Here is an 18,618-nt window from a genome sequence, read left to right on the forward strand (position 1 = left end):
TACATCATTCACATTGGAAGAAACTATCCTTATCCAGCTGAATCTAATATAAATGAACAATACTTCAAAAATAAAAGGTATAGATTTAAGTTAAAACCAGCTTTTACCAGACCAAATCCTTTCAAGTTTTCTTTGGGGGGGGGGGGGAATCAAAGGCACTAACATCCTGAGAAATTGTTCCCCAAGGTCAATGATCATTAAAATCTTTATATATTTCTTTTACTACTACAAGAACATGCAACATCTTGCTAAATTTCATGAAAATATAAACTAAGGGTTCCTGTCTGCTTAACAGTATCATAAGCTGCTATGTTTGCAAAATGTGCTTATTTTCCTTCTTAGCCCTTGTTGAGCTTGTCATGGTCCTAGAAAAAGGTAGTTTCATCAAATCTCTGCTGAATGAATGTTTCCTTTATACACTGTTTTTTTGTTTGTTTTTTGTTTGGTTGGTTTTTTTTGTTTTGTTTTGGTTTTGTTTTTTTTTTTTTTTTTTATGATTCAAAAGGTCTGAGTTTAGTCCTAAATCAGGCAAAGGGTAAATGACAATATATGAACAAATTTTGTTTACAGCAATATCATAATACAACATTGAATTATTACAGTGCAGTGGTTATAATTCACTATAGAATATTCTTAGCCCAAATACCAGACAAACTAAAATGACCCAACTGCGCACAGACCTATAGAATTGGTGCAAGCAGTTGTAGTCTTCATAATAAAACCCCAAATTGGTAAGGCTTTTCTGGCAGTGAGTCTTTGACACTGAAAGCTTCCTCTCTGAGAGCGGACCATTCCGCTCAGCGAGGGCCCCTGCCACCCTCACTCTGAGTCTTCGTCTTTCTTTTCATCTGAAATGATGGAGCGGATCCCCAGCTTTTTCAGTTCTTCCATCAGGTCCCCGTTCTGATGCATCTGCAGAAGAATGTCACAGTCACCCACGAACTTGTCGTTGAGGTACCACCTGCGGGCCGGCGGGCCGGTTGTAATAGTCTTTAACGCCTTGCCGGAGTCCGGGGTCGTCCAGCACGTTGTAGGCCGCGTTGTCGCAGACGCCGTGCAGCCGCAGGATTTGCACCACGGCGTTGCTGAAGCCGCACTGGAGCTGCTCCGCCGTCCTCTTGAGGAAGACCACCTTGTCCTTCTTCACTAGCGCGTCCAGTTGCTCCGCCGAGCTGCTGCCGCCGCCTGTGCCCAAGCTCAGCGGAGCAGGGCCGCCGCCGCTCGGCCCAGGGACCCGCGCATCCCCGCACGCCCGCTGGAGCCTGCATTGGCCCGGGACCTGGGCTCGCCACCGGCCTCTTTCCCCATATACTGTTTTAAAAATGCTTTGTATCTTATTACAAAAGTGTGTTACAGAAAAAATGATTAGAGCTTATAGATAACAAGAAGGCCATCAAAACAATATCCCCAATCACGCTGACATTATCACTATCAATATCTTGATATTTGTGGTCCAGATTCTTTTCTGTTCCTATAAAGATTACTTTTACTATTATTGTTTTAACTGGAGCGATGTTATAATTTCGTAACCTGATTTTTTGGCAGAATGAAACTCCTAAGGTGATTTCAATTTGCTTCTAGATTTCATTCTCAAATCCCTCTCTTTTGAAATATTTTTCACTCTTTGACATCACTGGTAGAAATACCTACTAGTAAAAATCATTTTGAAACTCATATTGAAGGAGATACTTCTTTTGAAAAGAGGTCAAGTAATACATAGTCAATCCTAAAAGCTCTCTCTGAGAAAGTAAGAAAATATAGTTCAGTACAGTGAAAACAAAACACAAGCTGAACATGAGGATTTTAAGTAGCAGATCTGAGAAGACAAAGGATGAGGATGGCGGGTAGTTAAACAGGTATCAGGGATGGCAATGAATAGCTAAGTCAGAGACTGAACCACCAGCAGCATCAGCGTGACCTGAGAACTTTCTAGAAAAGAGTTCTTGGGCCCATCCAGATTTATTGAATCAGAATCTCTGGGGGTGGGGCCAAGCAATCTGCATTAACATGCAATTAACAAGCCTTTCATGTAATTCTAATGCAAGCTGAAGTTTGAGAATCACTGCCTAAGGCAATAGTTAGGTGAACCACAGCTCAGGCTGCATATTACCCTTTGCAGGCTGTGCTGGTTTGAATGTGTTATGTCCCCCAGACGCCATTATCTTTGATGTAATCTTGTGTGGGCAGACCTATCAGTGTTAATTAGATTGTAATTCTTTGAGTGTTTCCATGGAGATGTGCCCCACCCAGCTGTGGGTGATGACTCTGATTAGATAATTTCCATGGAGGTGTTGGCCCACCCATTCAGGGTGGGTCTGAATTAAATTACTGGCGTACTATATAAGATCAGACAGAAGGAGCAAGCTGCCACAGCCAAGAGGGACATTTGGAAGAAAGCACAGGAACTGCAGATGAGAGACAGTTTGAAGATGGCTGTTGAAAGCAGACTCTTGCTCTGAAGAAGCTAAGGGAGGACAAATACCCCAAGAACAACTAAGAGTGACATTTTTGAGGAACTGCAGCCTAGAGAGGAAAGTCCTGGGAGAAAGCCATTTTGAAACCAGAACTTTGGAGTAGACACCAGCCATGTGCCTTCCCAGCTAACAGAGGTTTTCCGGACACCATTGGCCATCCTCCAGTGAAGGTACCCGATTGCTGATGTATTACCTTGGACACTTTATGGCCTTAAGACTGTAACTGTGTAACCAAATAAACCCCCTTTTACAAAAGCCAATCCATTTCTGGTGCTTTGCATTCCGGCAGCAATGGCAAACTAGAACACAGGCTTTTACAACATACCTGTGCCTGGACATCACCAAGCCCAAGTAGTTTACATAATCCCTAGTGTTGGTAAATGAGCACCCTTATTGTTTCAGAAGGTCTCCAGGTGATACTAATCAACAACCAGGCTTGAGTGCTGGTCTAACAAATGTATCAACCCAACAAACTGAGGAACAAATTGAAAAAGAACCAGATAGGGCTGAGAACTTTGGTATATTCTGCCACAGTAGCTGAAAGAATGCAAATACATTTAAAGAGAATATCATCTACTTTATTTTATACCACTGTACCAATTTGTTAAAAAGAGATGAGGAATGCTTTGGAAGAGAAATTTTAAATGTTATTTAGAAGGAAGTATTGTTATTATCAAGCAATATGTTCATTGGTCTATGACATGAATTTAAAGATCTTATACACAAGGAAACCTGATAATTGCAATTATGGCATGGTAAACATTTACCTGCCCAGGACCCAACTATAATAACTTAAAAGTTACAGCTACCAATGGTACTGAGCTTGAATATAACAGCTCTATACCTATAATAAGACCAGAAGTATCAGGGTACAATAGTGTAAGTCATAAGAATAACTTACATTTACCACAAACTTTCATACTTATCATCCTAATCTTTGTAAAAATCCTGTAAGATAGGTCATATAACCATCATTGAACAATAATAATTACTATTCATAATGAGTCCCCACATCATTAGGGAATGCTAATTTTTGTTCAAAACATTTTGCTTAAGTAGATAAGGAATAAAATAGGCAAAGATTTTTCACACAGAACTCAAAAAGTACTAACATAGAAAGAAATTAGATAAATAAGAAAGTAAGAACTAAAGTAGATAAAGCTTTCTCAGCAGAACACAAAAAATTACTAATGAAAAAAGAAAAAAATAATTTTTTGAAGTCCAACTTAAAAAGAATTTCTGTACATCAAGAGTGAAATGGAAAGACAGACTGAAAGATGATATTGACAATACATAGCTGATAATGGGCTTATCTCCAAAATATAAAAAGAACTACCACAAACCATTGAGAAAAAAATCTGATTTTAAAATGGGCAACAAACTTGAACAGGCATTCACAAACAAGAGGGTATCCAAATGGTTGATAAGCACATGAAAAAACATTCAACATCATTCTTCTCAAGGAAATGCAAATTAAAACCATGATAAGCTAACACTGAACATCTACCAGAATGCTAACAATTCTAAGCACTTACCCTATAACACAGTAATTCCACTCCTCGTGTCTCAAGAGAAGGGAGTGCAACTGCTCACCAGAAGACATACTCAAGAATGTTCATAGCAGCTTTATTCATAAGAGTTAGAATTTGAAGAAAACTCTAGTGCCCACAAACAAAATAAAGAATACAAATTGGTATATATTAATAAAAGAATACTACACAGTAATAAAAAGAATTACTACTTGTATATACAGCAACATGGATGAACCTCAAAAATGTTTTGTTGAGTGAAAGAGTACAGACAAAAGAAAACATGAGTATAAGCCCGTTTATATGAAGTTCAAGAACAGGCAAAACAGATGGCAATAGAGCTCAGAATAATTGGGGGATGCAGGGAGTGGGGCATAAACTGTGAAGGGTTCTGAAGGAAACTTCTAGGATGCTAGAAATGTTCACTATTTAATTGGAGGTGAGGTGATTACACAAATACATATACTTAAGATCAGTTCACTCTACTGTATGAAATAACACAACTTATAAAAAGAAAGAAGATAACAAAGAAAAGTATGATCCATTTTCAAAAGGCAGCATCTAAAGTAATTCCACCAACAGTAGTTTTTGTTTTGTTTTGTTTTTTGTTTTTTAATGATTATGAGGTTTTAAAACATAGTTATCCAAAAGAAATATCTCTTTAGAATTTTGCCTTATCATTGTTTTCCCATGAATAATACTCAAGTTAATTTTTTTAAGTTTTTAATATATATATTTTTTAATTTAATAATTATATATATTTATATATTTTTTCTATCACCTTTGACCATTCTTATAAACATACTCCATCTGAAAATAGATCATATTTCTCAATTTCACCATAATTTCCTCTCTAGATTTTGGATGTTAAAACTTGTCTAAATAGGATATCAGTGGTTGTTTTTCTAGTTACTTTATACTGTTGAAGCAAAATTATACTCTTAAATTCTGGGTATGCATACTTCAATACTGGATAAAATTGACCACTTCTGTAATCAAGTTATTAGAATATATAATTTGAAATCAGCTATATTTAATCTGGAAACAATTAGAATTTCAATCCAGTAGTATTTTCAGAAACATAACTGTGAAAAAAAATTTTTTTTTTTTTTTTTTTTTGCATTGTGTCCAGTTACTGATATATTTTCATATACAGCCAGTTTCAGGGATACTGAAATGAACATCAAATATATAACTTCAAATATTTATGTTGCTTCTCTCTGACTGGTCAAGCACAGAGAGAGTAGAACATCATTGTCTTAAATTGACACCAGCTGCTGCTTAACAGTTACCACATGCGTGGTTATCTTGCTGACCAATCAAAAGTGGACTCCTTAAAAGCAAACATCTGCTGCCAGGTTTTAGCAATTTCTACATGAAAACACGTTTATCAAAAACCACTTAAGCTTTCCCAACACTGAACATGTGCTTCTAGAAAACTGATCTTCCTGCCCCAATGGTACTGATTTTTAACTTCATATCCCCCAATATTTAAAAACAATTTTCATAACACCTTTCCTTCAAAGTGGCTCTCAAGGATAGCTTTTCATTTCTGGATCTATTCTTTCCATACTTGCTTGATTGTGTGTTCACCTCTCAGAAGGCAGAAGTGAGCACCCATCTTGGGAGAAGAGTGACACTGAACCTGCTGCCTTCCTATTCTGAGCTGAGCATGATTTTAAAAAAATAACACTAAAGCACAGCATAGTGGTTATGGAAACCAGACTGTTTGAATTCAAGAGTTAAAAAATAAGGGCTCAATCAATGCTAGCTATTATTCCCATTGTTGTTACTATTGGTATTAATTATATTACAAAGCACATAGTTACAGTCAGAAACCAGGTATGCTGATTTCAGCTATATAAAATCAGAAGGAAACTGGAGAAGTTGCAATTCTAAATCAGAGTGTTTGCTATTCTAAAATACTTGAGGAGAGCCAACAATTCAATTAACACAAATGCAGCAAGCCATTTATCTTTTGTTGACATTTACGAAGCTCCGCTCAATTTTGAAAATTTTCTGTATATAGAAGAAAAACAAATCACCCTAAGTTCATTCATGGAGTCTGAATTTCTGCTGAATTTCCATCCCTATACATTGAAAATGATGAACTCCCTCTACCTAGGAGTTACTAAAGGAAATGCAAATCACTGCTGTAAAGACAATATTAATCAGACCATCATTTTCTTATGCATGTCATTCTCTTCTTCAAAAAGAAAAAATATTTTTTATAAGTAATGAGAAGCCCAAAGAAAAATCCTGGAAACTAGACCATGACAAATGGCTCAAGATTTGGGGATCCTCCCACCCCCTGGTAACAAAAGGAGACTTATCATTATGAATTTACGTGAATATCTTTTCTTTTTTTTCCATCTTCATCCAGGAAGAATTCTTAAAAACCATGTTCTAGTTCAGCAGGTAGAGGCTCCCGTGTTCATATTTCCTTCTTGAGCTGTTGTGGCGTTGTTAGTGTTGTTTCCAAGGGTAACAAGGCCCATAAAATATCAATCAAAACCCATCATCAGCAGGGAAAGTGTTGGAAGTTGTTACATAATCAGCATGCCTGTTTCAGCACAAGAGGAATTTTGCATGTGGATACTGAATTCACAACTTTAAATCTCAGATTTCCTGTGCCTACAGGTTGCCACAGAAGCCAGGGCTGTGGCTCTCTGAGCAGTATGAGTCAAAACCCAACCTTTCATTGCCTAATCGAGCAATGATGCATTTCACTCTCCCAGGTCCCCTGAGTAATAGAATTATTGGGAGGACAACAAAGGAAGGGCAGAGCAGGGCCCTCCTGACAGCTGCAGAAAAGGCTGCAGAAACTCTTAGCCCTTTCAAGCACTCAGATTTTTTAAGCTAACATCCACCCTTAAACTGAAATTTGTATGCTGATACAGTAGTACTCAATACACAATCTCTACCTGCCTGCCCAAACCTCACTTACTAAGAGTACAGATGCCAGACACACTGGGCTCTGAGCTTATTTTAGCTGGGAGAAAAGTAAGTGTGGTGTAGGTTTTCTATGACAAAGAGCAGCCAAGACATTATAGTCCTAGAATATGTTATAAATTTAAGATGGAAAAGACATTATCAGACCTTTGTGCTAATCATCTTCCAATATGCTTTTCCACAACATATTCTTCAAGTACAATTTTAAATGATTTGGGTAAGAGAGATTCTCAAGTTTCCTTTAGAGTCTTCTTACCCAAACTTCACAGTTAGCAGTTTTATGAAGTTTATGAATATTCCCTTAGGAAAAGCACTAGTGGGGAGGGAGAGAAGTGGAGGAAGAGGAAACAATAGAGGATGAAGGTAAAGGAAAGAAGAAGAAATGGAGAAAGAAGAGGAGATGAAAGTAAAAAGAAAAAAAGAATAGGTGGAGAAAGACCAGGAGGAAGAAGAAATGAAGGAGGAGAGAGGAGAAAGAAGGACACCAGAAGGAAGGAAAGAGGAGTCATACTTTTAATAGATTTCCCTGTTGTCTTGGCATTAGTATGCATCTGTCCGAGTATAACTTCCTGAAGCATGGAGCTTAAGTTAATCAGAAAGTATTTGAGAACTTCATGAAAGCTCATAATATACTATGGAGAAAGATTCTAAAAAAACTACTCATATTTGTCACATGTTAAAAACTGAGGTTAAAGTTGATTAGAATTTGATTCTGCAGTGTTCTATCCTTGGCCCAGCATGTGATTTCAATCATGGCATTTTCTTAATTACTTGAATAATTCTCCACCTATGGTATTCTCTTCTACCCTTAACAAGGCTTTAACTTAAAATAACAACAATAACCATAAACTTATTCAAACTTTTGTGCATCCAAGTACATTTTCAAGAAAGTGAAAGGACAACCTACAGAATGGGAGAAAATGGGTGCAACTCATATTCAGAATATATATTTTAAAAACTCCTACAACTCACAAAAAGTAAAACAACCCAACTAAAATATTGGCAAAGGACTTGAGTAGACCTTTCTCCAAAGGAGACTGTGATAGGTTGAATTACATACAGCAGAAGGAAAAAGGTTCTTAATCTTAATCCTACTCCTGTGGGTATGAACCCATTGTAAATAAGATGTTTTGAAGATATCATTTTTAGTTAAGGTGTAGTCAAATGAATCAAGGTAGGCTTTAATCTAGATTGCTGGAGTCCTTTATAAGAGGAATGAAATTCAGACCTAGGGTAGGAAAGCCATGGGAAGAGCTGGAAGCTAGAAGTCAGTGGGAACATGGAAGAGAAAGGAGAGATCGTCATAAAGTGCGTTGCTATGTGACAGGAAAACCCAAGGACCCAAAGATTGCTGGCAGCCAGCCCCAGAATACCACAGTCTTCCAGAAGAAAGCATTGCCTTGCTGACACCTCAATTTTGGGATTCTCTTAGCCTTAAAACTGTGAGCCAGTAAATCCCAATTCTTTAAGTCAACCCATTGTATGGTATTTATTTTAGCAAATGGGAAACTAAAACAAAGATATACAAATGTCCAATAAGCATATGAAAAGATTCACAACATCACTAGTCATTAGGGAAAAGCAAATAAGAACCACAGTGAGTGAGATACCATTTCATACCCACTAGGATGGCCATTATTAAAACTAACAAAAAAACTGAAAACAACAGGTGTTGATGAGGATGCAAAACAAACAGAACCCTTGTACATTGTTGGTGGGACTGTAAAATGGTGCAGCTTCTCTGGAAAACAGTTTGACAATACCTCACAAATTTAAACATAGAATTACTAATGACTCAGGAATTCCATTTCTAGGTATAATACCCTAAAGAAATGAAAACAAGGACTCAACCAGATACTTGTACACCAATGTTCATAGAAGCATTATTCACAACAGCCAATATGCAGAAGCAGCCCAAGTTTCCACAGACAGATAAGTGGATAAACAAAATGTGATTATCTACATGCAATGGAATATTATTTGGTCATAAAAAGCAATGGAAAAAAAAAAAGAATGAAGTTCTGATATATGCTACAACATGGGTGAACTTTGAAGGCATAGTGCTAAGTAAAATAAGCCCATCACAAAAGGACAAATATTGCATGTTTCTATTGATATGAAATATCAAGAATAAGCACATTCATAGCTACATAAAGTACATTAGAAGTAACTAGTAGGAAGGGAGCATGGGGAGTTATTGGTTAATAGGTACAGAGTTACTGTTTTGGGTGATGAAAATGTTTTGGTAATAGATAGTGGCGATGGTTGCACAACATTGTGAATGTAATTGATATCACCAAATTGTATGCTTAAAAATGGTTAAAAATGGGAAATTTTGTGTTTCATATATGTTACCAGAATGAAAATTACAAAGAAAATCTTACTCAAACTCTATCTCAAAGGAATTATAGCACTTACATGACAGCAGAAGGCACAGGCTTTTATACAGATAGATGGGTATTAATATTTACACATACACACACTGTATTACTCTGATTCTAAAACACCATGGATTAAAAGGTGCACCATTATTATATGTGCTACTAAGAAAGACAATTATGAGTCCTGATTTCAGAGCAGTTTGTACCTTACCTAACCATAAGCAAGCATCAGACAAACCCAAATTGAAGGACAGTCTACAAAATAACTGACTAATTCTCTTCAGAAGCATCGTCATGAAAGACAAGAAAAGACTGAGAAACAGTTACAGAGTGGAGGAGACTAAGAAGAAACAACAACTAAATAAAATGTGGGCTCCTAGATATGATCCTGGAAATGAAAAAGAACATTAGCAGAAAAATTGTTGAAATTCAGATAAGGTCTGAAGTTTAATTTTAGTTAATGATATTGTAGTACTGTTAATTTCTTGTTCTTGATAACTGTACTATGGTTTTGAAAGATATTAACATTAGGGGAAGTAGAAAAAATCCTGGTATTATTTCTGCAACTTTTCTGTAAGTCTAAAATTAATTTAAAATAAAGTTATTTTTAAGTGGAAAAATGTATTTCTTAGAATCTTAGAATCAGAATATGTAAAAATGTTCTGCCTTTACCTAAAACCAGCAAAGTGGCCAAGCAACTGATAGTTTTTGAAAGTGTGCATATATGCCTAGACACTGAAATATATACAGATTTCTCTCTATATATATAATGAGTGTAGAATAAGCTACATCATGGTGAAAACCATGTCTACTGTGTGTTCACTGAGGGCTCAATTTATAAATAGCACATAAAGATGCCACGTGTTATTAGCATGACAATAAACTCAGCAATTTTTAGCAAAAGTAGCCCTGTTCCAAATCATCCTCTCAGAAAAGGAATCAAATGGGCAGAAATGTGATAGAGATATATATTGTATTAGTTTTTCACCCTTTTCAGAGCCCCAATTTCTAGTTTTCTTTCAGTCTGTGTTAACAGATGAAGAGAAGTCACTAAAATAACATATGGGTGGTATCACAGAAGACCCCCCCCCAAAAAAAAGGGACAGAAAGCCCCACCATTAAGTTGCTTCTCTACATTCTTATTCTACCCCTAGAAATAATAAGAAACAAAATCTGTTCTTCTCCTGAATTCTCTAGCAAAGGGGAGATGATGAGAGAACCTTTTAAATGCTATGGTGGGAGGTATGCTAAGAATTCATCTGTCAATAAACATCTTTCTTTGTGAGATAGGTACATGATATGATGGTTGAATTGCATCATAGTAACCCTTCACATTAGAAAGTAAAAACAACAAGAAACCTCTTCATCATTTTCGGTTAAAGCACAGATATGCTATCAAACCTGACCATGCAAAGGAACATAGCCCCAAACACTAACCTATTAGAGTTACTAGCAAGAGACACAGCATAGCCTCCCCTTAAAAGTCTGTGATCAGAATGGAGTGGGAACCTTCTGTTGGGGGAAAATCTGCTATTTTCTCTCCAAGTGATATAACAAAGTGTTCAGGGAAGTGGTAGAGTCTATGATGCTCATTTCCACAGATCTGAATAATGCAAAGACGAGTACTGGATGAGCAAGGAAGAGGAAAGTTTCCCAGCTAAGGGTGTGGTGTTGGAAAAGACCCAGAGGGTTATAGCAGATTAGGCAGATTGATGTATGAATTGAAGTGGTTGATTTAAATTCAATCAGGGATTATGTGGAAGGCCTTGGGTTGACCACAAATCTTCTGCTCCCTTCTGGGATTCCCGTGTTCCTAGTCTCTTTGGGAAGGAAATTCTGACAGGAGGCACACCTCTGGGTGGGACCAAGAAAATTTCCCATGAGTAACCTAATGAGACAGTGTTTTCTAAATCCTTCTCACTGAAGATGGGACTGTAGGTAGTGTCTAGACTGGTTAAGGCCTGAGGCTACCTCTTGTGGTAAATCAATGATTACAAATGGATTTTCTAGAGGTTATGGAGTTTTAGAGACCAGCCAAGGAGCTGGAGGCTCTAACCTCTCTATGGATTCCCATTAGTGGGTTCATTATCATCCTCTAACCCAATCACAGAAATGTGTAGTAGCACTTGTAAAGAGGACTCTTGCTATTGTTGCTAAATATTACTGACCAACAAGGCCACAACACTGCACAACTCTAAGGTTTTGTTCACATTGTTCCTATGGGAATAATGACCCTGGAGTTGTACATCACTATGGTACTGCAATTCAAGGCATCTTACCCTCTTCTATTCTAGTTTATACGTTTGTTGGGTTTTTGATTGTTGAATTGCTAGTATTTGGACTGGGGAAAAAAGGCATGAAGTTGTTGGAAGGGAGGGCTGGGAAGGGAAAAAGCAGTTGGCAAAAGTGGTGGAAATAATTAAGGAGAACCAGAAGAATCAGTGCTGAAATTTCTCACATACTGTCCATCTTTAAAGCTTTGAACATGTTGCAAGCAACTGTTTGAATAAATGAAGATCACTTGGAGAACAACTAGACCAAAGCCTAGCTAAACTCAGCCTCAGCAATTGGGGAACTTGTTAGAAATGCAAACTCTCGGGTCCTAGAAAGGTTTACCTAATCTGAAATCTGAAGGCAGGACCCAGCAATCTGTGTTTTAACAAGTCCTCCAAGTGACTGTGATGTAGGTTCACATTAGATAATCACTACTATTTAGGCTGTGCTTGGAAATTTTAGTATAAATAACTTACTTGGCCAAGTTTGAGATTTTTGATTGGGCACAGATTGCACACTGGTTTGGGATACCTAAAGGATAGGGTCTGGACATAGAGAAAATTTGAGAAGGAGAACCTGGCTAATTAGCACTTTTCCAGAAGCTCAATGGTCCATGCAGTGCCAGTGTAAACAACCTTGGCCTTTTTATGGGCCTAAACCTGGGTGGAAGCGTCAGGACTTGTTTTAAAAATACAAATCTTGGTTTCCAAGTTTAGACTAGTCTAGAATCTGTCCATGCAATCCTTTGTCCTCTCATCCATCCTAGAAGCAGGATAGGAAGAAGGAATTTGAAGGGGTAAGAGAAAAAAAAAGAAGGTCCCTTATCTCCTCTTTCTTATTTGAGTGTTTGAAAATCTGGACCTCTGCGGAAGCTATACTGAGCCAATGCCAACAAGCTCCCACTCTTAAAATACTTTTCTTGTTATTTGCAAATCATCCCACTGTATTTCTGATGCCACATGCACAAGAATGCATAATTTTAAACTTCACAAATTCTTTGCATACCCTGCATTACTAACATGTACCTTCTTGATGTACTGAGACTTTGGAAATACAAACATATACACCTATCAGCAACATGTCAAAATCTGAGACTAAATCCAACTTTGACCTCAATAAAAGAGAACCCAGAGAACTCCGGTTAAACACAAAGCCACTTTGTAGAACTCAGGATAAAGGCTGGATAAACTTTGGAAATGTGAGAGGCAGGTAAGAGTGAATGTCAGAATATGAACAGAGGAAAGCAAAGGAAGAATCAATTAAAAGGCTCACTGTGACTGATAATTAGATACATATTGTGATAAAATCACTCGCCAATCAAGTTTTAAAAATGACAAAGATGGTGATGTCAAGTAGTTGATAAATCCAATGGTCCAATGACAAAAAGAAAAAAAAAATATCCATTTTAACATAAAACCATAGCCAGAAAAGTGCAATACCTGGCACCATCCCCCAGTTGGAGGGATGGTAAATGCCTGACACACTAGCTGCCCCTTGTCTCTCTCCAGCCTGGGGTAGGCATCACTCATCAATGTCTGCACTTCTCTCTGCTGAGCCCAGACTTAGCCTCAGAGCTCTCAATCCCGGCAGCTGGCAGCACAGACACTATCAATCGATTGAAGTTATATTGCACTATCTATGACTGCTTGGAACAGGCTTTGGCTGGCAATCCAAAGACTTGGTTCTGCTCCCAACTCTGCTCACTTTGCCATAGGAAACCTCTGCTGCGCAGTGTCCCAAATTGTACCCATTCGAATTAACACTCACTATTATCATCTCAGAACAGACCAAGAAGTAATTAAGTGAAATGTGTGTTTTCTTTTCATCTCCTTTTCAATAGTTCATTTGCACAAATGCAATTCCAATTTCAACAAAGAGAGGAAATCAATGTAACTGAGGCTTTTAAGGGAAAAAAAAAACCCAGTAGATATGAAAATGAATTGATTATATAAGTGTACCCCAAACATGGGCATACACCACTAATGGATAAGAATTGTTTTCAAGAGGTATGTGGGTACTTATCTTTTCCTAAAAAATTAAAAATTAAATTTTAAAAATCCAATGATTATAGTTTAAATATAATATATAAAAGTATGACTTACACATCAAACTTCATGGGCATGATTGCTTATGTCAAGGATAAGTAAAACAAAAGAAAAAAATTTACATGTTTAGAGAAAAAACATTAAGTAAATAATAGTGCAGGCAGCAAAAATCTTGATGGTGGCATGTGACTGGCTGAAGTAAGAAAAACACTGCTACATAACTTTAGAAACACTGCCGCTTTACTGTGCTTTAAGGAGAGCATTTCAATAACACAGGCACTCACAATTTTAACTGCCCTCAAATTAAATGTGACGTTAACCTTGCCTTCTAACAACTGTCTTATGCAAATATTTTATGAGTTAAAAACAACAAACTCATGAATTTAGCTAAGACTCAAGAGGTGGAAAACCTAGTCATTCATCTGATCTATAATCTACAATTAATGTGGTTATATACTCAGTCACAGCTAACTAGTGTCATACCCAATTAACTTTCCCAGATAGTTTTTCAATTAGCACTAATAGTTCAAACTACCCAAAACAACAGCACAAGGTGGCATGGTAATAGCATTGCTTCCAGGAGAGTATTAATTTGCTTTGACAACTGACAAGGAAAAAAATATCTAGGAAAAAAAATGCCCATTCTATTTTATTTTTGCCACTTATAGTATGGTCCCTCCTTAGGGGTCTAATTTATTTGACATGTTTAGAGAAATCATTTTTATTATCCCATTTCTGAATTTATGTGTGTGTGTGTGTGTGTGTATGTGTGTGTACACATAGTTGTTTTTTTTTTTTTCTGTTTTAGAATAATAGCAGGTTTCCATTTGTCGAGAAGCATTTGTCATTGAGTGGTGAGATTATATTTCAAGACATGTCATATCAGCAGTTTGTCACCACCTGCCATGTTAAATAAACCTCAGCAGTAACCACTAGGTTATAGGGCAAGTAACCAAGCCTTTTACCCCCTTCTTCCTTAAACTGTGTACTAATTTGTACAAGTAAAAGGTGGCACAGATTTTCAATTTCAATACTAGGTAAAAACAATGGGAGAAAGTCTAAATCAATAAAACTTCACATGATTTACTCAAAACCAGCCAAAAATCTTATTCAAATCGAGTCATGTATTTTTCCCCCTTTTAGAAAGAGATTTTAAACAACAACAACAACAACAAACTCTAGGACCTCTAAATGAGATCAGCCACATCATGAAATTTCCAGATAAATCTGTGAGATAGGTGGTTGTGTGTCTTTCCACTTCCCTCAGAGGCCCTTCTTTCATCCCAGGTGACTTCCTGTTCCTTGTCCTCCTCCATTCTTTAGCTCTCTAAGTTGTCTGGTTCAAAGTTTTGGGGTCTCCTGCAGCCCCTAGCTCAGGCATTGATAAAAATGTAAGAGAAACCATGATGTATTGCAGTTGCGGCCTTAGAGTTAGGCAAGACAAAAATAGATAAGACACAAAGGAATGGACCCCAAATGGTGGGAGAAGAGGAAGCCTGGTGGGTGGGGTGGTAGCTCTCACAGGCTTCAGTAAAGACTTCTCAGGCCTCACAAGCCTGGAAAAAGAAAAGTGCACCTTTTGTGTGAATGTATCATGAACACACACCTAACAGCAGCCCCGTTGCAGTATGAGATAAAACTTACCTGTATGGAGGACAGTGACCTTGAATATTAATCACAGTGAGGAGGGAAGGGTAAAGCTGATGGTAAATATAATCACTATATATAATTTTACCTCCATTTTACAGCTTAGGAAACTGAGGTGCTGGGAGGTTTTATGATGTTCAAGTTCACCCAAATGACTCTAAACCCCAGGCTTTTTCCATTTTACACAATTATTTTCTTCAGAGATTCTTAGGTAGATACAAGTGAGGCATTCAAATGAACCTTATACCTTAAGGTATCTTCAAGTACCATTTGATACCCAAAGATGGACAGGGTTAGCATTTAAATAAAAAAGGAGCTACCACTCTGTGAATTGAGACCAAAGAGATTACAAAGAATAGTTTATAAGCTGCCCCATCAAAGGTGTTGACTGTAATTTAGAGTGCCAGTTGTTACACAACATGATCATTATAATAAGCTTGTTTTAATAACATTTTTAAAAATCTGTTTTTCTAAAAGGGAGAAACAGCTACACTTAAGTTATCTCATCTAACAACACAGAAAAAAATCCCAATTACTCCATTGGAACTCCAGGATTTAAATATTTATATGTCTTCCCCTCTAAGAATAAGAAAGTAAATGGGTTAACCGTTAAAACGAAAGAAGCACTGGTGTTATACATTCTAAATGGACATTCCCTCTTCTCATAAACACTGAGATAAGGGCTGTTTCTACCAATTTTCCATTCTTGTGCTAGATACATGGAAGGCAATTAATTCTGTTTATGGATTGGCTGACAAAGTAGTTCAGTGAACTAACATCAAATACTTTTCTAGTCCTCTAATTTGCAATTTGGAAAACCAGAAGTTAACGATTGTTCCTTTAGAAATCAAAGGAAGATGCTGGCCTCAGAACTCTCTATGTTCTAGCCTTTACAACTGTATGTTGGATATGTCAGAGCACTCTCTTTCTTCATTTATAACTTTATTTAAGAATGGATACAGTTCACTCTTTAAGTGCATGACTTTATGTGAGACAAGGACCTTTCACACTGTATAGAAAGGTAAAGCTGTCCTCAAAATGGCCAATAACCCAATAAATTCTTGACTCAGAGGTTCAATTTATCTGCATGTCAGCACCTCATTTAAAAATAAAATGGCCAAGCCCTCTTTTTTTTTTGTCTATTATTTGTTGTATTTCAATAAAGAAGCTTGCTACAATTCATTAAATTTTTTCCACATATCACCCTGTATTTTGTGCTCCCTTTGCAAAAAGCATATTCAACTCGTCCCTGCTTTCTTGAACAAATAGTGATTTTTTTTGCTATTCTTTTTTTCCTGCCAGTCTCTCTATATATCTTTAAAGAAACCAAGAGAGCTGTCTTTTTCCTTCTGTCTAAAAGGAATATGCAACAATTACACCTTCCATTATTATTATTTTTATTTTTAGTAGAAAGTGAAATGCCTTTAAGAAAGACAGTTTTAGATACTGAATTTCATACTTCCTTCTTGTGGAGAGCTATAATAAAAAACATTTTTAGGTGAAAAACTCAGTATAAAAATTAATATATCTGTGTGTGTGTGTGTGTGTGTATGTTCTTATTGATGAAATATGGGATAGAAAGATCTATAAAATAGTGTGAAACTCAGCTAATAAAGATTATACCAATAAACAAGAAAATGTTCTAATCAGTACTAACTGTGAGCTGCTAATGAAATATGTGGGTTGCTTTTGAAGGAAGACAGTAGTGAGATTAGTTACTTAAATATTAAGTTGTTTTGTATATAAGGTCAGCTTAGGAAGAGAGCAAGTTCAGAAAATAGAACAAAAGTCCAAAAATTCAACTCAAACTGAAAATATTACAATATTCAGAACCTCTTTATGAGCATGGATTTTAGCACTTCAAATACACCAGAACACAATTTTAATAACAGATATAAACTGTATTTCCTTTGTACTATTGGATGGCAACATTACACCCAAATTCTTTATGCTTGACCATGAACTCCAACTCATATAATCAAACAAAATCAAGCTGATGTGATATATGCTCAGCAAGTGGTAGGAACTAAGAAGTGAAATTTCCATTTTACTTTGACTGTATTTTACAAAACCATGCAAATTCCATACGCAATTAGTTGAAATTGGCACTGTAATCTGATAGCTTGATGACAGAGTAAAATTAATTTAAAACAAAGAAAATTAGTAATTTGTGAAAATCACACCCACCGGTAGTTACAGATGCAGAGGAGGGCAGGATGGTGTGGGAAAAGCCTCTAAGATCATGGTTAACTTATAACTGGGTTCTTGCTTCTGCATCTGTGGCCAATTACTGCTTGACACCATAATCCTATAGTGATTAGAATTTTTGCTATTGAGTCTCAATATATATGGGGATTTGATACCTATTTCCTGAGCTCCCAGACAACAACTGCGAGTCCTAAGCTGACCCAGTCACTACAGTAAGTCAAGACTCTAACCTTCTGCCCTTCCAATCCACATCTTCAAGACTCATTCCCCAAAGGACCATGACTGATGCATAGAGAATTCTGAAGACTACTGGTAGTCATTGGGTTACACTAGTTCTTTATGTACCAATCTTGAAATTGGAGGAGGATACACTTTAAGTATCTCTTCTCTTTAATTCCAAACTTGAGCAATTACCTAGTGACTTGGCATAAGAAGCCTGACCCCATAAACCAAGTCATCCCCAGACTCAAGTCTTCCACTAAAACATGCTGCCACCCCAAAATAGCCTCTGCAACATCTCTGAGGCCCAGGAAATGTCCTTAGAAATGGCAGAAGTAGACTCTCCAAGAATTTCAAGTACTTTCTTCACTGGACATCCTGAAGTTCAGAGGCAGTCCAGGGAGTAAGCCTGGATCCAGGGCCTTATTGATCTAGAAGTTCCTTTGCACTAAGCAGGTATCTCCTTCTGAACCAATGAACCTAAGAAAAACATGCCTGCCAAAGTAACATCTACTATGGTCTTGCCCATGTCTTGCTGGACTTGCTGATTCATTGGTGGGACCAGATTCTTATCCTTAGAAGGTTCATTCGTACTTTGATGAAAGATTCCAGAACCTCTGTGGTTAAGCCCTGCCAAGTCCCAAGACACGATGGATTCAGTTGTTTCTTCTGAATCATGGAACCCTGATCCAGTCATTTCCTTAGTCATAGGCATGGCTGTTTGCTATGTCCCACAATGCAAGAGACTGGTGGAAGAACCATCTCCCCTGGACCAGAGGAGTAGAAGGTAGAATCTCATGAACAGCCTAGTGTCTGCAGACAAGGTGAGTATGGAAACCCAAGAGTGCGCCACTCTATTAGCCCAGAATTCCAGAACCCATGTCCCAGG

At 37.2% G+C, this 18,618-nt stretch overlaps 1 protein-coding gene and 1 pseudogene across 6 annotated transcripts in view; both read right to left on the reverse strand.

Moving 5' to 3' along the window:
• Nucleotides 1–18,618, reverse strand: part of MACROD2 (mono-ADP ribosylhydrolase 2) — a 2,227,780-nt gene that overhangs the window by 1,118,684 nt on the left and 1,090,478 nt on the right. The gene's annotated exons all lie outside the window — the stretch shown is intronic.
• Nucleotides 820–18,444, reverse strand: LOC119515939 (annotated as a pseudogene).

The sequence above is a fragment of the Choloepus didactylus genome, chromosome 19 (genome assembly GCF_015220235.1).
Source record: "Choloepus didactylus isolate mChoDid1 chromosome 19, mChoDid1.pri, whole genome shotgun sequence".
Lineage (NCBI taxonomy): Eukaryota > Metazoa > Chordata > Mammalia > Pilosa > Megalonychidae > Choloepus > Choloepus didactylus.